Below are 24,038 nucleotides of genomic sequence, written 5' to 3'. Positions count from 1 at the left end.
TTTCTATGCCATTCTGAAAAAGATAAAACGAGAGGGATAGAAATTGGATCCATATTTATCAGGGCCTGAGGGAGGGGCAAAAAATTTGGAGATTACCGAAATGTTTTGTATGTTGGTTTTCATCATGCTTATATGACTGTATTTGTCAAAATTACCAAACTGAGCACTCAAAAATGGTGAGCTTTACTGCATATAAACTGTACCTTAATAAGTCTGACCTTAAAAAAACCAAGGCTAGCCTGGTGTGGTGGCATGTGCCTATAGTTCTAGCTACTCAGGAGTCTGAGGTGGGAGGATCACTTGAGTCAAGGAATTCAAGACTGTAGTGTACTATGATTATGCCTGTGAATAGCCACTCTAGCCTGGGCAACATAGCAAGACCCTATCCCCTAGGGGGGAAACAAATGGAGTTGTAGAAAAATATTTAATGACATGAAATAGTAGTCATATAGGATTAATAAGTGAATAAATCAGATTATCATATAATCTATATTCATTTTTAAAAATCAAGCATTTTATACATAGACAGAAAATACATGAATACATTTACAGAGTAAAGAACAGAAAGACCTACAGAGCCAGGAGTGGTGACTCATGCTTGTAACTCCAGCACTTTGGCAGGCAGAGGTGAAAGGGTTACCTGAGCCCAGGGATTTGAGACCAGCCCTGGCAACTTAGCAAGACCTTGTCTCTACAATTAATCAAAAAATTATTGGAAATGGTGGTGCACACCTGTACTTCCAGCTATTTGGAAGACTGAGGGGAAGGATTTCCTGAGCCCAGCAGGTCAAGGTTGTGGTGGTCATGAGCAGTGTGTCACTACACTCCAGCCTGGGCTACAGAGTGAGACTACAACTCAAGATTTTTTTTAAAAAGAACAAACAACAAATTTCAGCTACAATTGCTTTTGAGGCATTGGATGATGGGTGAATTTTAATTTTATACTTTTGCTCATGTTTATTTTCTAAATTTTCTTTAATAAATATGTATCTTGTGATTTTTTTTTAAAAGTAGGTTTTTGTCACTGATGGTGGAGTTGAGAGTTTTTCATTTATTTTTTAAATATTTACTTATGTATTTATTCACTTTTTTTTTTTTTAATGAGTCCAGGGTGTCTCTCTGCTGCCCAGGCTGGACTGTAGTGTCATGATCATGGCTCACCACAGCCTTGACCCCCTGGGCTGAGGCAATCCTTCCACCTCAGTCTTCTGAGTAGGACAGACACGCACCATCACATCTGGATAATTTTTTAAAAATTTTTTTGTGGAGATGAGGTCTTGCTATGTTGCTCAGGCTGGTCTCAAACTCCTCAAGGAATCCACCTGCCTCAGCCTCTCAAAGTGCAGGGATTACAGACATGAACCACCATGCCTGGCCCTGAGGGTTTTTAAAGAACACATCACAAGTGGGGAAATTAGAGACAGAAATTTTTCTGATGGGCTTGGTTACTTAGGGAGAAACTTACTAGAAGGGGATTCAGTCAGAAATGAGATTTTTTGTTTTGTTCATTTTTTTAATCTTAAAAAGAAGAGACAAGACGCCCATGAAATCAAGAGCTACTGACATAGTACTCCCTGAGAGATAGTCATGGAACAGTGTTGAGAGCAAGTCCCAATTATGCTCAAAAGCCTGATGACTCATCCCTGTCTAAAAAAAGCTTTTAATGATCCTGCCCCACTCTTTTGTTCAGTCTTTCTTCCTGGTACTCACCCACATATATTCTATGCTCGAGACAAGGGTTCACTCATTATTTCCAGTTACAGCCTGAACTCGCCTGCTCAGTGCCTCTACTCTGTTTCCTCAGTGTGGAATTGAGACAAGAGATAGCTAGAAAAAGGCTAGGCAGATACACAAGCGAGTCCTCTGGTAACAACATAGCGAACTCCTGGCTCAGCTTGATAAACAAGCTCCCTGTCAGCCTCTCAAGCTAGAGCTTAAGTATTCACTACTGGGATTGAAAAGCAACCAATCAGCTCACCATTAAGGCCCTACCTCCTGCTGATTGGTCCTTAATACTGACCAATCAGAACAGTTATAGCTCACAAGCGCACAGCTAGTGCTATCCAATCGGCTATATAAGCACCAAGTTTTCAACCCTAGATAGGCAATCTCTTCAGGTCCCCTCCCACTGTGGGAGTTTTCTGTCCTCTCAATAAATCCTGCTTTCTCACTTTCCAGCTGTCCTTGTCCCTCATTCTTCGTGGGCATGAGATAAGAACCTCAACTCTGAAGAGCTACAGAAGAGCCGAAGAGCCGTGCACCCCAGAGACTGGCTTGCCAGCTGTTGGAGCCTGACTTGCCGACCCATCAGAACCAACACTTCAGAGGTTCGGTTAGCCAGCCCACCAAACCAGCAGCACTCTCAGGACTTGGCTTACTAGCCCATTAGAGTCAACACTTCTGGGGCTAGGCTTATCAACCCCTCAAGACAACTCTCTCTGGGACTTGGCTGGCCACTCCATTGTGCTGACACACTCGAAGCCCAGGCTGACCTGAAAAATTCGCATCAGAATGTTTTGCCATTCCTCTCTCTTTTCAGATAAGAAGCAACAGTGAATCCCCCTGCACTCTACAACACTGCCTGTATGTCTTTGACACTCTCATCTAGCTACACTGCCTTACAGTTATTATCTGTGACTCCATTCTCATTAATCTGAACTCCTTAGGTATCTTCCTGTTCTCCACAACACAGTGCCTTATCAATGTTTGTTGAACTTCACTGAAGATGGCATCAAACTAAGGGTGCCAAATTATGTTACAGCCATAAGCTAGAATACTTGTACAGTAGACTGAGTACTAGATTAGTCTAAGATTCAAGCCAATTATAGGAAAGAAACTCCACTGATGGTCCATTCCAGAACACAAGTCCATGTGCCTTGGAGTTAGTGATATGATACCAAAAATGGTCTACCAAAACAATACTCAAGTATAAACATAACAAAATCAGGATTTTTAAAAGCAATATTCATAGTTTATTTCTTTTTTTTAAGCAAACGAGTCTTTCAAATTTATATCTGTTTTTAAGTATGTTTTCAGGAACAACTACAACTTGTTTTTACCATTGAATGTCACATCAGCATACTTTATGAGAAAGGGTCCAGCTGGACATTTTAAAAAATAAGAAAGAGTACTATGGATCATAAATTGACTAATTAAGATGTTAATTTATGAACTATAAAAATGCAATTATGACAAAGTACAATTAATAGAAGCATACAAATCATGTCTATGCTTCTTGTAGCTGAGGACCTTGAAATCACTAAACGCAGGTCATACAGTCAATGTTTTTTAAATGTTTATGTAAATCATTCTTGTTCATATAACCAGTCAACCTTCCCACAGCTCTTGCATAGAACTTTTGGATTCAATGACCTAAGTCATCCTGGAAGTGTGAAGGTTGCCATGAATGTGGGCACAGTTGGACAGAAGCAGGTGACTCCTAGGACACAGCACTACAAGAATATCCAGCCATCTTCAAGTTGTGCCCGAAAAGGACCCAAACCTGTTCAGACTCTGTTTACAGATGTTATAAAGGTCCTTGGATATGTGAGTCAGAAGATCGTCTTTAGAGATTTGGGAGATCACCAGCCTTAAGGCAGTAATTGAGGTCTTATGAGTGGTTATGATATTGAGAGTAAATGAATAATGACAAAGAAAAGGAGAGAGGGTGTTTCAGTAGTAGGAGAAAGAATGCACTATTGAAGGAAACCAGAATAGTCAGAGATAAAAGAAAAACCAGGCAATACTATGTCATGTACCAAAGAGAACGTGAAGCAGATTAAGTATGGCCACACATGATATGATATTTCTTCCATCAATAAGTGGGGTTCTATGACCCCTCCCCTTAAGTTTGGATGGGTTTTGTGACTATTTTTCCCATTAGATGTGATGTTGTGCTCATTTTCAGGACTGGATCTTAAACAGACCAGCGGTTTCCACTGCCTTTCTCTTGGAATGTTCAAGCACAGAAAAATTGGCCACTGTATGAGAAGTCTGACTACCTTGAGATCAACATGCTGTGAGAAATCTCAGGCTAACTACAAAGAAATAGAGATGTCCAGCCAGTTCTGGCTGCTCCAGCTATCCCTACCAAGTTTCCATCCACCCAGGCCTCAACTGCTATCTTACTGCACCTGCATAGCAGACCTCAGGTGAGGACCAATCAGCTGAGCCCAGTCAACCTACAAAACTGTAGAAAATCAATTTTTTAAATTATTTTATGCAACAAAGTATTTGGATAGTTATGCAGTATTTCATTTCAACACCAACTGGGGTAACACCAACTGGGCATTTGACAATTCATTTCTGACACTCAACATCCAGACTTGGCACAGATCCCACAAGCTACGGACATATTCTTCTAGTAAGGACATATTTTTCTACAAGATGCTCCTCACTTCAGACATCAGCTATAAGTTTCAGGGTGAGGTAAGAGGGAAATATCAATGTTAGGAGAGGGAGCCCAACTTACTTGCAAGTCTCTCCAAGAGAGTGAGGAGGTAGGAACCAGTCTAGGACCAATTCCTTTGGCAAGGCCTGCATGGTGGTACCTATTGTTAATTTCTCAGCAATTTGGGCATCTTCAAAACGTTAAATTACTCTGCTCCACGATGAGCAGCAAAAAACAAAAAAGATCTCCGTTTTATAGATTTTTAGAGTCCATAAAGAGAGTGGGGAGAGTAAATGTTACAAATAGCGCTGGGCGGGGTGGCTTATGCCTGGAATCCCAGCACTTCAGGAGACAGAGGCAAGAGGATTGCCTGAGCCCCTGGGTTTGAGACCAGCCTGGGCAACATGGTGAGACCTTATCTCTGCGATAAATAAAAAAAAATTAGCCGGGCATGGTGGTGCACACCTTTCCAGCTACTTGAAAGACTTAAGTAGACAGATCGCCTGAACCCAGCAAATCGAGGCTGCAGTGGTTATGAGTGTGCCACGTACTCTAGCTTGGGCTACAGAGTGAGACTTTGACTCAAAAATAATAACAATAATGATAGTAATAACATATACATATATAGTTGCAAACAATGATGAGTGCTATGAAGGAAATGGTAGACTTTGGTAGGCTCAATAAACCATGCCTCCTAGTAACTTACCCTTGAGGAAGTGCCTTTCATGTTGACACTGAGTTTGGCCATATAACTAACTTTCTCCTTTGATGCTCTTTGACTCCACAGGGGAGAGCACTGAAGCTCTGTGTTTCCTCCCAGACCTCACCCTATGTGTATTCTTTATGTAAAGCTGTAATTTCACCGAGTACAGTAAAGCTGTAATTTCACCGAGTACAGTGGCTCATGCTTATAATCCCAGCACTTTGAGAGATAGGGGCAAGAGGATTTCCTGAACCCAGGATTTGAGACCAGCCCAGGCAAATTAGCAAGAACTCATCTCTACAATAAATTTAAAAAATTAGCTGGGCATGGTGGCAAGTGCCTGTAGTTCCAGCTACTTGGAAGATCAAGGCAGAAGAATTGCCTGAGCCCACCATGTGGAGGCTGCAGTGGCCAGGATCATGCCTCTGTGCTCCAGTCTGGGCGACAGAGTGAGAAGCTGACTCAAAAAAAAAAAGAAAAAAAACCCAACCCATTATTTCAAATATAGCACTTTTATGAGTTCTGTGAGTCATTCTAGTGAATTATGGAACCTGAGGGGGTTGTAGGAATCCTCAGATTTGTAGCCAGTCAGAAGTGTGGGTGGCCAGGGGAACTCCTGAGAAACAAAGTTTAAGCAGAAGTTTAATGAGCACTTGTATGTGGGATTAGGCCTCTTGGAATGTGGTTTCTTAGAATCAAATTGTCATACTGTGAGGAAACCTAAGCAGCCACATGAGCTTGGCCAATCCCAGCTCAGCTCCCAATAGATAGCATGATACACCAGGATTGTAACTTCTCAGCTATCTCAGCACCAACACCAACGTCATGGGGAGAACAGTAACCTAATAAACCAAAAGAATCATGAAAAATCATCCCTGTTAGTATGTAAACCACAGGATTTGGGAGTGGTTTGTAACATAGCAATAGACAACAAAAACATAAGACTATGAGAACAAAAACACAAGGACCTACCCTCATCTGGAAAATCGGAAGGCCTTTCCAAGGAATCAATAATTGACGTGAATCTGGGAAAAAAAAGTCTGAATTAACTTTCAGACAGAGAAGTATCCACAAAGGTCTGTGTCTGAAGGGAAGAAAAGCCATTGAGAAATGGCTGGGGGTCATTTTCTTATGCACCTTTACCTAATTATAAAACATATAGAAGAACAAACATGTGTGTGTATATCTTGTATTTATTTATACAGTAATAATATATTTAAGAAGGAAATAAAAGCCCAAAGCTAAAACTGATATGTCTATTCTTGCTTATTAATACAGACTTACTGTTATGAGCCATCTGTGACATGAACACATTGTGCTGGGACCATCTGCAATGTTCCTAATCGAATGGTTTAAATGACGGCTTATGCCCTCATTAGAAGACATCAGCACCTCAAAAAAACATTTGTTGGAAATAGCAAGGTACTGATCCCTTCAGATAATATCAAGCGGCTACACTGCAAACTAATGTCCATACAGCAGGAAGAAAGAAAACACTGGCATTGAGCTCTTTCTGTGGGCCAGAACATTTAACAGATTCATATGTTCTCTCATGAATCCTCTCAGTAATCTCATGAGCAGGTATCATTACTCCTTTTTTTACTAATTAAAGAAAGTGGACTTAATGGTTCCTTAACTTGCTCAAGATCACACAGTTCAAAAGCAACAGATCCAGGTTTTAAATTCCAGGCTCTCTACCTCTAAAATCTGTGATATCTGTAGCATCTGTTGTTGGTTGCCTTCCTTGTACCGTCTTCCCCTTCCTTGCAGACATTTGTGCAATAACCATATCCTCCTATCAATCTCTCATTAGTCTCAAGGGCTGGGGGTGGGGTGAGGTGGGGTGGTAGTTCTCTTGCCTATAGTAGTATTTCTTAGCAGCAGGTACCATTGGCATTTAGGGCTGGCCAGTTCTTTGTTCTTCAGGACTGTCTAACGCATCTTAGGATGTTTAGCATCCCTAGCCCCTACCTGCCATTATTCTAACAATTCCAAATGCCCAACATGAATCTGCATCCCAGTGCTCTGTCTGAGAATGGCCAGTTCACATGGGGTGCCATGCCTCCTGCCAATGATGGGTTCGAGAACTTACCCAGCTATTGGTGAATGGAAGGGAATTTCCCTGCCACAGGGAATAGTCCAAGAACAGGAAAGCTGTTTGGGCCAGTGAAATGTAAGAGGTGGTTTGCTAGGGAGTTTTGCACAAGAAGCTTAACTCTCTGAAGGGAGCACAGCTGGAAGAGGCAATTTCTTACCCTGGAGGTTTTCACATATGGCGGTGAGGCCTAGAACTCCTCAGACACCCTGCCACCCTGAAGATGAAGCCAAACCTGGAGGCAAGCAGATCTGAACAATGCTGAGAAAGACAGCTATGGTACAACTAGTCACCCATGCATCTCTGAACTTTTTCAGTTGAATGAACCAGTTAAGTCACCTTCATTCTTTAAGCCAAGAAAGTTAAATAATAAGTCCTCAATGGCGAGCTTTCAGTCATTTACTGAGGCAAATATCCTAACTGACATAACGTTTTTTGAAGCTTTTAGGCCCTACCTAAAGTAGAGGACATGCCCACTTGGGCTAGTGGCTGCAATGGGCAGGGCAACGGCACAGACTTCAGTCTTGAAACCCTCTTGGTTCTGCCTTCCCTTACCTCCTCTGAGGTCATTCTCTATCATGTATTTTCCTCTCTCTGGACTCTTGAGCCTCTTCCTTTCTATGGCTCTTTCTCCAAAGCACATGCACTGCTCCAGACCTCTCCCTTGGGGACCAACCCTCCCTCAGGCTAATGCATTCCTTATCAGTGACACTTTCCCCTCTACCTCTTTTTCCCCTTCACAGCCAAGCTCCTTCAAGGTGACAATTTCTCCACTTCCATGTTTGCACCCCCCTCCCCAAATCAATTATTAAACTATTGTTATCTGATTGATGCCACCAACTTCTCTAATAAAACTTCACTGGCAATACTCACTGATTATCTCCTAAATGATAAACCCAATAGCCTTTTCATCTTTACAATATCTAACCATTCTGTTCACCAATTCCTCCTTCAAAATTCTCTCTTCATTTGGCGTCTGTACTACCACCTTCTAATGCATAGGTTCTTAATCTGGGGTCCATGGGCCACATAGATGTAAGTGGGAAAAACGTCGTATCTTTCTTAAACTCGAACTGAAATTTAACATTTTCTTTAATTATGACTGTTGGTAAACAAACCATAGTGTTAGCATGCCTATGGCTTTGTCACTAATAGAAATACAGATGTTTTTAATCATACAAATACAATTGGTGCAAATACCTTGTAATATTATTTACACTCATCTCTACTGCTAAATTATGGTTATTAGGCCTCCTGTTTAGAATTAATTATTTAATGTTAATAAAGAAACATTTATTATTCTAACACAAATTTGTTTGGGGAATTTTTTATAACAATTTTTACATCATTTATATTCTCTGATTTTATTTTGCACATTTAAAGTCATTAGTCTAAGAAGGCATCCAAGTTTTTCACCAGATGTTAAAGGGTCTGTTGATAAAAGAAAAAAATGTAATAAAACAAAACACTACCTCCCTGCCTCCCTTTCTTGCTCTCCCTGCCTGTTCAAAAAATTTCCTGAATTACTGCTTCTTTGTCCAGTTTTGAAGCTCATGCTATAGAGTCCACTGTTTCTCCACTAACCACCCCCCCACCCCCATTAGCTTTACAACCACCTGTGACTAATACTGTAGTCATTGGATCTTACAATGAGGTTTCACCTAATAACTTGGAAATAAGTTTGTACCCTAAGAGTTTTACATAAAAACAAGTTAACATAAAAACAAAGAGCATAGATGGCTTCACAAATTAGTGGTTTTAAAGGTACAAAATATAATACAGAGAATTTAAATTATATAAAAATTGCTATCAAACTATTCCCCAATTTGTGTTAGAATAGTGACGCCAGATTGTGATAATAACAGATGACATGTCCTGACTGCTTCCCATATCCTCAGCACTGCACAATAACTCTTTCATGTTGATATTATTTTCCCCATTTTACAGATTAATAAGAAACTGAAGCACAGACAGAATCAATGACCTGGCTAAGTCATGTGGTCAGTAATTAATAAAGTTAGGTGCTTGATATACTGCAAAATAAAGTAATAGGAGTAAACTGGGTCAGAACTTGATGGTAATTTGATATGGTATTGTTATGTCAGTGAGCCAGTGCTACGGGTATGCAAAGAACTGCACAGAAATTAGATAAGGAAGAACAGTTTACTCAGAAAGTAGATTAGAAAAGAGTGTATTCACTTTTCAAGGGAGAGAAGGGGTCAGATGCTTTAAGGAAACGTGGTGGCGAATACTTGACACTATGGGTTTTTAAAGCTTTCCTTTAGTGGAGGCAGGTAAGCATTTTGGGGTGAGATAACACAGGAACTGTCCATGGTGATGGGATGGTGGTCTGTTTCTCATGTCTCTGACAGTAGATAGATGGGTGGGTAAGTCATGAGCACATAGACAAAGGTGGGCCAGTAGCTAGATGGGTGGGTCAGTCACGAGTGGTTAATCACATAGTCAAAAGGGCTGGGCTGGTAGCTGGAAGACAAATTCTTGGGACAAAAGTGATAATCTAAGAAGGGCTGGACTAGTAGCTAAAAGACAAATTCTTGGAAGATGTTAATCTTAGTTTCTTGTGACCAAGTAGAATGAAGCCCACCTGGGGCCCAGAAAACTAGTTGTTCTTCTAATTAATGACTATTGCTATGTATGCAGCATTGACTTAAGTACATGGCTGGATCTGCCCAAGGATGGTGACCAGAGAAACTCAGTTTTGGGCTTTGTCCTTTCAGGTATCTGATGTAACACTCCATCAGAATGACAGTTGGTCAGGCTTAGAGTTTTAAAAAAGGAAGGTCTCAGAGATAAGAATTGGTATTCTCTATTAAATCATGATTTAGGGGAGTTTTTCACTCATCAAAGTATTTGGTACTTGGGTAAAATGATTATGCCAATGTTCTACATGCCTTCAGCAGCCAAAGAGATAAAAATCATGTGGGTCACTGGGTGTGGTGGCTCACGCCTGTAATCCCAGTACTTTGGGAGGCAGAAGTGAGAGGATTGCCTGAGCCCAGGGGTTCAAGACAGCTGGGCAACTTGGTGAGACTTTGTTTCTACAATAAATCAAAAAGTTTACCCAAGTGTGGTGGCATGTGCCTGTGGTTCCAACTACTGGGAAAGCTGAGACAGAAGGATCACTTGAGCCCAGCAAGTCGAGGCTGTGGTGGCCATGGGTGTGCCACTGCACTCCAGCCTGGGTGACAGAGTGAGACTCTGACTTGAAAAAAGAAAAAACAGGGTGTTGTTGGGACTGATGAATAAGATAGATTCTCTTCCCTGGAAAGATTATCCCAAAAGTGAGATGGATAGCCCATGTTCTCTTAGATTAATGTCATTAAATATTCCATTCACATTATTCTTTGTCCAGGATAAGAAAAAGCTAGTTGCATAGATTTTACATAACCCTGTCCTGGGACAATGATTTCTCATTGCAATTTGACCTTCTGCTTTTAAAAATCAGACTCATAAACTAGGTTAATGCGAGTCCATTCCTGAAAGATGGATTCACTCTTGACATACAGAGAAATCAGGTTTCTAAGCCTGATTTACTATATATATCATCCCGTGAGTTCTCTTGGGAGACTCAATATATCCTTTTCTCGTGAACATAAAGCATACATCATTTCCTTGTGGAGGACAAATATGTTTTTGGTATTTGTTATATGCTGATGACTTCTAAATTTGTCTGTGGAGGTCAGAACTCTCATTAGACCCACAGATCCAGCATCCATCACTGCCACTTACTAGCTGTCAAGACATGAGAAATTATTTAACCTCTAAAGAGCTTTAGTCTCTTTCTCTATAAAAGAAAGATTTTAGAAACCTGTATCAAGTCTGTTGTGAAGATTAGATGGGCTAGGGTGGGTTGTTACACATTTTCAACAGTATTAAACATTTAGGGAATTTTAAGAATAATCATCAGAGACAGTAGATAAACAGGTAGAGGATACAAACAATCTACAATAGAGGAACAACAAATGTCGAGCAGACACAATATTACCAGCTGTATGATATTTCTACCTCTAGCTCAGACTACTCCCCCAAGCTCCAGATTCAAATGTCCAACTGCTTATCCAACATCTCTACATGGAAATCTATTGACATCTTAATTCAACATGTCCAGATAGAATCTTTGATTTCCTCTCCTCTTTCTTACATACTTGGTCTTCTACCTCAATTAATTGCATTACTTTGTTCACTGGGAAAATACACAGGAAATGAGCTTTATCTTTGTTGTTCCCAGTTCTTCTATACACACTCTTGTTAGCAAGCTGAGCCTGGACTCTGGGTCCTGCCTGGACCCACTCAAATGTCAAAAAGGATGTGACCTGATTAAGTTTCTTAGGGAACCTGGTGGTCAGATACCTTTTCTCTTGCTACACACACACACACACACACACACACACACACACACACACACACACACACAAGCTTGCCCTACCAGAAGTTCACCTATCAAAATATATCAGCCCCAAGCAGAAGAGAGAAAAGAAGAAAGGAAAGAGCCATTGACTAAGGATCCTGATTGGCTTAGATGCCCTTCTGGATGAATTGGGGTGGCCAACTTGAAATAGTTTTATTTCCCCCCAAACCATTCTCTCCTGTCCTCAGTCAGCCTCCTATGGCCATGAGGACAAAAAGAAAAATAAATATCTGTGTGCTTCTGTATTTGGAATGGGCAAGATACTCTATAAAGTGTTGGGATAAGGGCAGGATCCTCTTTCTTCCCCGTCCAAGATGGGCACTGAATCTATTTATTACTAGTTTTCAAGTTTTATTTCTTTCCTTAAATGAACTACTGCTTTTGGTGTGCTCTGCAAAGAGTTTTGCTATAATTTAATTCTCAATGACAGGATAATTTTTATTAATTTTTTCACTCAGCTTTATTGCACACTGTATAACTTTTTATAAATTATTTACCCCAATAAATAAAAATCTCTAGGTTTTTAATAAACCAGGAATCTATAATTTCTTATCAGTTTTAATAGAAATATTACTATGAATGGTATATATTCTAGCTGTGTAAACTTTTGAAATACAGCTTCATTTTATTTATGTTTGGATTTGTCTTCCAAGTCTTTGAAAATACATATTCTTAGTTGCAAAGCTAATAATCCCTTCTCCAGGCAAAGAAGGAGCTGTTGAGGCATGTAAACACATTTTGTGCCTGAGGCCTCCTTTCTCCCTCCTGGCTCCAGCCTGTTCGCCCTATTCCTCCCGTAGGAACTCATTGAGGCTATACCATGTGGTTGCTGTTTTGCTGCTTGGCAGGACCAAGAAGAGAAAAAACCAGGGATCCCATCTGGCAAACCCACCTTGATCCCAGCTGCTCACAAGGGTTGTTTATTCCCTCAACGCTAAGCCCAGTATATCCCTCCTTTCTACAGGGTGACCTTAAGAGCTGTCCAGTTGGCAGGCAAATTTTGTCAAAGCCAGAACACCTCAAGGAGTGGGGATGGGTGCCCAGCAGCCTGCTTTTGGAGATGCAGGAGCTCAACAGAAAGTAAAGGCTATGAAAGAGCAGATTGTTGCCTCAGTGTCTCTGTAAGGAAGGGCAGATGAACCCTCAAGCCTCAACACCAGACTGAGGTCATTGTCCAAAGGCCATCTTGATCCACTATCACCTGTACAGAGGTGATTGAAAGTATAGGCTGTGGCAACATATAATATGGGTCAGAATTCTGGCTCTAACTCTTGCTAGATACATCTTATTGAGAATTAAAGGAAGACTTGGCAAGAAGCTGGTTTTAGAGGAAAGTGAAGAAAGAGCCTTTTAGAAGTTTAGCCATAGGCCAAACCACCTTGGAGGAAGTGAAGTTCATTTATAAAGATTTGAGGCTGGGTGTGGTGGCTCACACCTGTAATCCCAGCACTTTGGGAAACTGAGGAGAGAGGATTGCCTGAGCCCAGGAGTTCAAGACCATCCTAGGCAACATGGCGAGACCTCTTCTGTACAATAAAAATAAAAAAATTAGCTGGGTGTGGTGGCACATACCTGTAGTCCAAGTTACTTGGAAGGCTGAGGAGGAAGGATTGACTGCGCCCAGCAGGTCAGAGCTATGGTAGTCATGATCATGCCACTACACACCAGCCTGGGCAACAGAGTGAAACTCCCACTCAGAGAGAGAGAGAGAGAGAGAGAGAGATTAAGAAGGCTAAGCAAATTTGAAGATAAATGTAAAGTCAGTTTTTCATGCTTTGAGAGTTAAGAGTCAATGAAATATTCAAGTAAAGATGGCAGTAGACAGTTAGAAAAACAGAAATGGAGTTTAGGGAGCAGTTAGAACTAGGTATTCTTCATCAGTGATCCATGCAAGGTCCTACTTTATCTTTAACAATATAAACACTATGAACCAATAGCACAACATAAGAACTAACCTTTACCAATAACCTACATCTACACAGTGTTTATCCATATCCCATCCCTGTACCTCAGAGGAACCATGATCTTGGCTTCTATGGCTATAATTACTTTGCTTTGGTTTCTGTTTCATTACATATGTAATATTATCTAAAAAGTTAATTGATTTATTTTGCTTGTTTTTGGTATTTGTAAAGAAATTAAAAGAAAAAAAAGAAAAGCTTTGTAATAGGTAGAACTTTCACTAACCCACCTACATCCAATGCTGGGCATAGCAGGTATGGTAGGAGAAATCTAAGATGACCCCAAGATCTTTGCCCCCTGGTTTACACATAGCTTTTCCCAGTCATTAAGTTAAACACTAACTTTGGTGCTGTAAAAGAATTTTGTAGATGCAAGTAATGCCCCAAATCAGTAGATCTTAAGATAGAAAGGTTGTCCTGGGTGGGCCAGACCTAATCAGTTGAGTCCCTAAAAGGAACAACGTCCTTTTTGACAAAGAGAGTCAAAGCATGAAGGATTAAAAATGAGGGAGATTCTCTACTGCTGACTATGGAGATGGAGTAGGCCATGTGGCAAGGTATGTAAGTGGCCTCTGGTTGCTGAGAGCAGCACCAGCTATACCTACAAAGCGAGGAATCCAGCAACACCATGTGAGCTTAGTAAAGAATTCTGAGCTCCAGATGAGAATGCAGTCAGCACCTTGATTTCAGCCTTCGAGATCCTAAGTAAAGAGAGTCCAGTGACATCATGCCCAGACTTCCACCCTACAGAATTGTGAGTATGCCGAGCGGGGTGGCTTATGCCTGTAAACCCAGCACTTTGGGAGGCAGAGACGAGAAGATTGCCTGAGCCCACAGGTTTCAGACCAGCCTGGGCAACTTGGAGAGACTTCGTCTCTACAGTAAATAAAAAAATTAGCTGGGCAGGGTGGTGCACACCTGTAGTTCCAACCACTTGGAAGGCTGAGGCAGAAGGATTGCCTGAGCCCAGCGGGCCGAGACTGCAGTGGTGGTGAGCGGACCACTGCACTCCAGCCTGGGCAACAGAGTGAGACTACTACTCAAAAAAACAAAAAAACCCCAAACAAACAAAAAGCAGAATTGTGAGTAATACATGGGTATTTCTCTTAGTGGCTAAGTTTGTGGTAATTTGTTAATTAGCAATAAAAAGCAAATTCAATAGGACATGACAATATTAAGATAGAATCACTACATGTTATGATACCATGTGAATCAGCACAGTAGAGACTGCAGTATTGCAGGAAGTCATTTCCACACTGAACAATTCTTCACAGTAATTCAACTACACACACTAGTAACCAAATAAACATATCCTACAACACTAAGTGTATCCTCAATTCAACTCTCCTTTAACCAGTACCAAAAAATATATGTGGATACTCTAACACCTCTCAACACAAGGGGAAGTGTGATAGGTGGGAAGTTAGAGTGAAGAGAGACAATAAAGTTAACTGATTATGGCTTAAATATCTTTCTTTTGCAATCTTTTTGAGAAAAGAGAATGGACCTTCTGAACACATTTGCCCTTGTAAGGTCTCAAACAAGTGAGACGACCAGAGCTTAGGCTTCATCAGCTTCATGGTAACTTTCTCTGCATCCTTAGCACCTAGCATAGTGCCTGGCATCTGAATGACAGGTCTCAAATATTATTTCTTATATGGTTACATTGAATTAATCATTAAATAGTTGTTTTAGTGACTTTGAAAGTGTCTTAAGTGAATTAGGCCGAGTGTGGTTGCTCATTGTAATCCTAGCATTTTGGGAGGATGAGGTGAGAGGACTTCTTGAGCCCAGGAGTTTGAGACCAGGTTAGGCAACATAGTAAGACATTGTCTCTACAAAATAAAAGAATAAATAAAGTAGCCAGGCATGGTGGCGCATGCATTCGTCTCAGCTGAGGCGGAAGGACAGCCGAGCCCAGGGGGTCAAGGCTGCAATGAATCATGATCATACCACTGCACTCCTAGGTGACAGAATGAGACCCCCAACTCAAAAAAAAGGGGGTTCCTAAGTGAATCAATACTACAGAATGCCTATAAATTGAGTGCACTTTCAATTTCCTGAATCCTGGATCACTTATAATATTAATAAAACATATTATATATTTACTTTCTCATCTCTATTTGTTTCCAAGAAAGAAAAGGCAGATTGGTTTTTGTATTTCAATTAGTAATTTAATAACCTCAGTCTATTCTTTTTTTAAAAAAAACAAACAGGCTTATCTCATAGTTCAGATCTGACAATCTGGTATTGGATTCAGTGTCTTCTGAGGTGAAGTGCATTCAGTCAATTCAAAAAGAGCAAGAAAGATCTCCTTCTCAAGAACTTTTTGTCTGTAATTGATTTTTCTAAAGAAAAAATTGCCAAAAAATGTAATACCAGTATTGAATACTTAGCTCTTTCCAATACATACTTTTGTATTATAATTTATATCAAATGCAGTATCAAGAAAATTAAAAGATCCACTTAAGAGTAGAAAATACTCTCCATTAACCTGGTAATGAAAACTTTAAGATAAGATTCCAAAATGACATAAACCTATAGTTGTTCCAATAAAGATGACTGTAGTACTAACAGAAAAGACACTTTGGAGAATAAAATGATGGTAAAGCTTACCTACTGGTACCTTAAACTTGCTTAGTCAGTGTTTTCACCACTTACATTTAGTATAGTATACATTTAGTATACTAAATTTTAGTATACATTTTGTTAACCCGAAACCTAAAATGCACAAAGCGTAATAACTGCTATGATATCTATTTATTTATTTCTACTTTTTTGAGTTGGAGTCTCTCTGGTCACCCAGGCTGGAGTGCAGTAGCACACTTACAGCACCACAGCCTCGACCTGCTGGGCCTAGGTGATCCTTCCACCTTAGCCTTCCAAGTAGCTGGAATTACAGATACATGCCACCTTGTAACTGGAATTACAGATACAAGCCCGGCTAGTTTTTGTGATTTATTGTAGAGACAAGGTCTTACCAAGTTGCCCAGGTTGGTTTCAAACCCCTCGGCTCAGGCAATCCTCTCACCTCGGCCTCCCAAAGTGCTGGGATTACAGGCTGAGCCACCATGCCCGGCCTGTAATATTTAAACATAAGAGTATTCAGAGGCAGGAAAACATTTGGTTCCCATAAAATGATTCAAACAAGTTTATGTAAAAGTGTAAATAAATGGCTTACTCTGAGGTCACATGACTTCTTAAGGATTTGGGATGGAAACAAATGGCAACTTTCCTTTTAAAAATCCTTTTTAGCGCTCTAATTTACTTTCTAAATAAACTATATTTTCCAATTTAAAAAAAATCCTTCTTAGCAGCTATTTTGTCAGTGTATTCTATCCTCAAAATAATTGTTTTAATATATAATTTTTAAAGCTGAAAAATATACTTTCTCTTCTTTTTCCATGTATCGAACAATTATGTTTCAGTTTTTAAAATATTTTGGAAGTATATAAACCAAAATCACAATCAACTTTTTTTTTTTTTTGAAAGCAGGATTTATTGAGAGGACAGAAAAGCTTCCACAGTGGGAGGGGACCTGAAGGGGTTGCCCAAAATAAACTTTATAGACTAATCCACTTATAGTAAAATTTTATTGTTTACAGATAAATTAAATGAACCCAATTTAATCCAAAATGTGTCTGATATCAGATAACTAAACTTTTATTAGTGGCTATTTTTACTTCTTCATCTATACAGGTCTGTAGCAGCCTGCTACCAAGATGGATTGTTGCCTCTGTCATTAATGCCCTTGTGTAGTCCCTTCCTACAACTTATCATGGTTAGTCTGCAGGACCAATAGACTACAGCAGAAATGATGGTATGTAACTTCTGAGGCTAGGTCATACAAAGACATTGAGGTTTCTACCCAGTTTTCTCTATCTCAGATCGCTCACTCTAGAAGAAGTCAGCTGCCCTGTTTTGAGAATTCTCACGCAGTCCTATGGAAAGGTCCATATGGCAAAGAACTGAGGCCTCCTGCCAACAGCCAGGTGAGCGAGTCATCTTAGAAGTGAAGCCTCCAGCCCCAGTCAAACCTTCAAATGACTGCAGCTCTTGCTGAAAAATGTAGTGCAAACCTGTGACAAATGCTAAGCCAGAACTTCCCAGCTAAGCTGCTCCTAAATTTCTGATGCACAAAAATTGGGTGAGAGAACAAATGCTTTTTGTTGTTTCAGGGTTGTACTGTACTTTCTCATAATCTGTTCATGTGTAGAAGTTCCTGAGAATTGACCTCCAGGTTCCCTAAATGATTCTTGGCATAAACCTGAATGAAACCTACAGACTTAAATGTGAGCCCATAGATATAATTTTACTTTTTGGGGAATAGACTTATTCTTTTCATAATGCAACTTTTTATTTAAAATAGTTTGGAAAATAGATTCCTATTTTCTTGATAAGAAATGAAATTTGATCCTGTAGTGATCATTTTCTTCTCTCTCATTCCATATGTTGAAAATTCTGATCATGAGATTGTTAGAAGCAGAAATAAAGATTATAGAGAAGAGAAAGGAGATAGAAAGGGCTGAAATGTGGTTTCATAATTCCCTACACCACTTATTTCCTAAGATCTCATTTCATACCAAAAATGGTGGGGGCAGAAGGTGTTCTCTGCCTACACTTCCCACTGGGACAGAGCTAGCTTATCACTTCCTTGAAAATGGAGAAAAAATAAATTTATCTTTATCAAAATTTAAACACCTTTAGGAATAGAGATTAAAATAAATTGAGGTATCTCTGAAAGTAATAAGTAGGTCTCTCTTTAGTACAATGTGAGGTTTACTTTTCATGCATTCCCATTCTCATTCCATTCCCAATACTACAAAGCAAGGAACACCTACCACTTACCAGGAAACATAGTGCACATTAAAGACAAATGAAGAGTAGGATTTGAAACAATGGCAAGAGTTTGTCTCCACTGACAAAAAAGTCAACAATATACATAATAAAATATTACTGATGTTACATGGTTCTGTAGGAGCTAGTGTTTTAATATAATTGGATACATTTGTAGAAAATCACTCACCTGCAATTTGGTATATATGTTCTGTCCTAGTAATGATGTACCTTTCAGAGTGTCTGCACATCTATCCCTAGCAATTCTATTATATGCATAGGATGAATGAATTATCTCTATTGAACAGACAATGAAAAGCTTGAAGAGGATTTTCTCAAGGTCAGCTGGTTACTAGCAAAGAAGAAACTATAATCAGAACTCCTGGAACCCATCCAGTGTTGGACCTTTTTCTACACCACTGTTTCTGTGGAAAGGGCTAAATGAATCTGAAGTACTTTTAAAAAAAAGTTAATTTAAAAGCACTTTTCTGGTTTATTAACTCACTTTTGTGTATTAATTATGAAATCAAAATATTTTACATAGTGATATTTTAATGCACTATTTTATAAAATGAACTTCTTATTATTCCAATATTCACTGTTTCTCTGGTCCATGCCCTTATGTCAGTCCTTTCTATGAGTAATGATCAGTCCATTGGTAAAAAGAATAGCCTACATATAAAAGAAAGTTTCTTTTCCCACCTACACACGCACGTTGACCAAGGATATGAATTTGCTATCAATTTTAGACTCTTAAACTAATCTTTTGAAGGATGAACAGAATGGAGTAGAAGAGAGAAAACAGTCATTTCTGGCTATAACAAGGGATCAAAAATAGGTCATGAATTGAGAAGTAAAACATGGAATACTTACAATGTTATCCAACTAGAATAGAAATGGCGGATCGGGTAGATGAGGAGAACAAAATACAATGAAGAGAGCTGTTGAAGCACCTGGAAAAAACTAGGTTAAAGCAATAACAATAATAGATGATGCCCTTGAATGCTCAGTTTAAATAGCTTTCCTTCTGTAAAACGTATCCTCATTTTCAAGAACAAAATTCTGTCCTCTAAATTATAGTGTCTCTCCTGTAGCCTTCTTCAGGCTAAAGCTACTCATAACTTAGCACAAGAAGACTCTGTTCTCCTTTTAAGCAGGGTTCTTGTTTGGGCTCATTTAACTCCTATAGTTTTTTTTTTTTTTTGGAGGGGGAAGCAGATATCTACTCCAGAGTTACAGTTTCTATTGATAGGTTGGAGGTGGAGAACAGAGAGGAGATGAAGGAAGGGGAGAGATAATGTCAGTTTATTGAGTGTCTATTGTGTGTTTGACACTGTGCCAGATACTTTACATATAACATCTCAGGAGAAACAAAGGCTTAGATCATTTTGCATTTTTTCCAAGATCACTCGATTGATGGGTGATGATTCTAATTCTTTCTTTGTCCAAAACTAGTAGTAAGCATATTAAGTATTTGCTGGAAAATTAGTTCTGTTATGGTATTTAGGAATGGCTGAAAGAAGGTATTTGACAGTTGTTCTTAATTATTTCTGGGTCATGGACCTCTGCAAGACTCTCTCCCATAAAATTGCACATATGCAAATGTGAACATCATTTTGCATGCTATTTCAGGATTGGTTAAGGAACCATGGAGACCATGGTAAGAACATCATGATTACAGTATTCCAAATCACCTTTCTCCCATCCTACCCCACACTACCCCTCTTTCCAAAGTCTGAGTGGAATCAATAACAGAAAATGTAAACACATGAGTGTCTGATTGGGAGCAGAAAATGCAAAATTCTATTAGTACTGTATATTAAACTATCATAAAGAATTGAAACAAGGAGATATTGAAGCATGTAGTCTTACAATCTTCAAATTTCACACTTACGACCTTCAAACTGTATATGATGTAAGACTGATGATGTAAGACTGAGAGGGTTGTCAAAACACATCCCCAAGAGGGTGAAAATAGATGAAAATCAAACTGAATGGAAAATCCCAGGAAATATACTACATTTAAGGAAAGAGAGGTTTCTTTCTGTCATTTTATTTGAGGAACTTCTCTTGAAAAATATATTTGGATTTTTATGGGCTAAATAAAATGTTTTAAATGAGGTTTATGTGGCTTTTATTTATACAGTGTATTTTTTTCCAAGAGGATTTAAGAGAGCTTATAAATTTCCAGAAAATATAGGAAAATATTATTACTTACATGTAGAAAAAAAGATAAGAGATATAAAATAGAGCCAGGAATGGAGCTGACTTCAAACCATGAAAGTATATAGTGATTAGGACTTTAAGGTAATTTCTAAAAATATTCAGCACAAAGGATTTTATGTATTACGTATTTGTTTCTCATAATTCCCAAATTATTTTCACATACATTATCTCATTTCATTCTAAACTGACTTTATGAGGCAGTTATTATCCACATTTTCCAAATAAGGAAACTGAGGTTCAGAGAAGTGGATGCCCTAATCCTTGCTCTTTTCATTAGACTATACAGTTACACAGCAAATAACTGTAATAGTTCCTATATGCAAATAAGCAATGCATTCCAGTTCTGTGCAAGAAAAAACAACTAGCAGGGCATGGTGGCTCATGTCTGTAATCCCAGCACTTTGGGAGGCCAAGGTGAGAGGATTGCCTGAGCCCAGGTGTTTGAGACCAGCCTAGGCAATTTGACAAGACCTCGTGTCTACAATAAATCAAAAAATTAGCCAGGTGTGGTGGCGCACACCTGTAGTCTCTGGTTTTTAGGGAAGCTGAGGCAGAAAGATCAGTCTGAGACCAGCAAGTCAAGGCTGTGATGGCTGTGACTGTGCCACCACCTTTCAGTCTGGGTGATAAAGTGAGACTCCTACTCAAAAATGAAAGAAAGAATGGAAAGGAAAAGGAAAAGGAAAGGAAGAAAGAAAGAAAAACATGCATCTCACGCCTGTGGCTCTGGTGTTTTCACAACAGAAAGATTACTACCTTCTCTTTATAGGGAACTTTGGATCTGGAAGTTGGCTACACATAAAATTAAAGGACTTCACACCTGGAATAAGCCTTTTAAGAAACACTTAACTCTTCTACTTTAGACGAGTGCACACAAGCTCAGAGAGGCAAAATAAGTTGCACATTCATCTGATCAGTTAGAGGTAGAGTCAAGACCCGAAAGAAGACAGGTTTCTGGAATTCTTTTCTTTATACCCCATCGCTTCTGTAGATTTGTATCTATTAAAAAAATTTTTTTACATATGCAATTCTGACCTTTGCCATCACAATTTCTGTTATGTCCAGACTTCTCTCTAGTTCATTGACTTCTCTCTAGTTCATTCCCTTCCCTCTTTTCCAGATTATGCACATATGGGTATTTAAATGTTCTCCTGCTATTTTTTCCACATGGTAAAAAAAATTTATATGATGCAGCTTATATGTAAATATAAACATATTTATATATGATGTATATAATTATTATAATGTAGAACATATAAATAATATATAATTTACATATGTACACTCACTGATCACCTGATTTTTTTCTTAAGTCAGGATTTTTTTTATATGGATACAGACATGGCAAACAAGGTCCTTCATAACCACCTGGCACACAAGAGCTCTCCAGCTAGTTACCTCCTCTAACAGTATGGGGATGTTCCTGACTCCTCAGGATGCTACTCTTTTATGTGACATCCTGAGAGAGTTGTCCCGTTGAGGTTGTGTTGGTAAAAGTTATACCTGTGAGAATAAGGAGTTTCTCTTCTATTATCCAGGAAAGATGTGGGTGAAGGCATTTAGAGACAGAGACAAAATGACCTCTGTAACCTGGAGACCTTGGGCAGGGCACTCCCCTTCCTCAAACTAAAGGTAAACGAATGGAATTATGAAATTCCAGATAACTTTTTAATGTCAAATTCTTATGTGCAATCACAGAAACTTTAGTAAATCTCCTCCAAATATTCCAGAAAAACCTTGTGAGTTCACAATTGGCAAGACATCCAAACCATGTAGCAACTCACCACATAAGTAGCATGATGGTGTCAGTAACACAGATCCCGAAAGAGAGAGAATAGTAGGCAACAGTAACCAGGGCTGCTAAATCCCCCTTACTTATCTCCTAGCAATGATTCTCCTTCCATTGCCAATATTAGAAAATACAGGTTAGTAAATTAACTTCCTTATGCCACTTTACATTCCCTGAACAGATCCATGAATTTTATACATTTTGTTCCTTGTCCCTGAACTTTGGTTCCTTTCCCTCAACTGCTGTTCTTTGACAAACTCCTACTCATCATTTATACACCTGATCAGACATCATTTTCTCTTGGCAACCTTCCCTGACACTTAACTTACTCTATCCTCTACCTCCTCTTCCTGAGCTCCTTTAGAACAGGGTGGGCTTCTGTTTGCTGTCTAAAAGTGCGTGAAGCATGATATGTATTCAATAAATGTTAGTTGAATTAATAATCACTTTGTTTTTTCCTTTAACAGTATTTTTGAAAATTATTATTTTTAAGATGTGGGGCACAATTCAGGGTTAGATACATAAGTGGTCATCGTGCAGGTAAAGTTTGGGTACTCTGATGGATGTTGCCCCCTCCTCCCTTCCCTGTCAGTGTCCCACTACTGCCAATTCCTTTCTTACAGTATTATGATAAATGTTCAGGGTCCGCTTACCAGTGAGTACATGTAGTACTCACATCTTTGTTTCTGTGATAAAAATCACTAAGTATTACAGACTCTAAATACATCCAAGTTGCTGTGAAGTCCCTAATTTTGTTTTTCTTCATAGCTGCACAATATTCCATCATGTACCAATATTTTTATAGGTAATTGATGTGAAACTGCACACACACACACCCATAAACAACTTCAGGGAAAAAGAGACTTCCTTCCAGTCCATTCCCTTCCCTCTCTTCTAGATTATGTACATATGCATTTTTAAATGTTCTCCTATTTTTTGCACATGGTAAAAAAAATTTACATGATGTAGCTTATATGTAAATATAAACATTTATATATGGTGTAATTATTATAATATAGAACATATACATAATATTATATATATATATACACACACACCCACTGATCGTCCTATTTTTTTCTTAACATAAGTCAGGCGTTTTTTTGTTTGTTTTTTGAGTTGGAGTCTCACCCTGTTGCCCAGGCTGGGGTGCAGTGGCAAGCTCCCGGCCACCGCAGCCTCGACCTGCTGGGCTCGGACGATCCTTCTGCCTCAGCCTCCCAAGAAGCTGGAACTACAGGCGCGCGCTACCACGCCCGGCTAACTTTTTGATTTACTGTACAGATGAGGTCTCGCTAAGGCTGTTCTAGTCAGGCTTTATTTTTAAAAAATTAAGAGCAGTGTAGTATTCCACTGCAGGGACATACCATGATTTACTTAATCGTCCCTGACTTCCGGCTTCCAATTTACAAATCCTTCCATTTTCACCCTTAAGCCCCGGTCGCCCAAGGCAGAAATACCACCGCCCCCGCTTCAACCCCGAGCGGCTCCCACATTCGCATTTCCAAACGCGTTTGCAGGAGCCCAGGGCGAGGCCCTGCACGGAACGCCACCTCCGCCCTCCCACCGCGTGCGCCGCGTCCCCAGCGTCCGGCGGAAGGCCGCGACG

The sequence above is a fragment of the Carlito syrichta genome, unplaced genomic scaffold, assembly GCF_000164805.1.
Source record: "Carlito syrichta isolate Samal-C Ts95f unplaced genomic scaffold, Tarsius_syrichta-2.0.1 Scaffold287615, whole genome shotgun sequence".
Taxonomy (NCBI): Eukaryota; Metazoa; Chordata; class Mammalia; order Primates; family Tarsiidae; genus Carlito; species Carlito syrichta.
Note: the sequence above shows the minus strand (reverse complement) of the source record.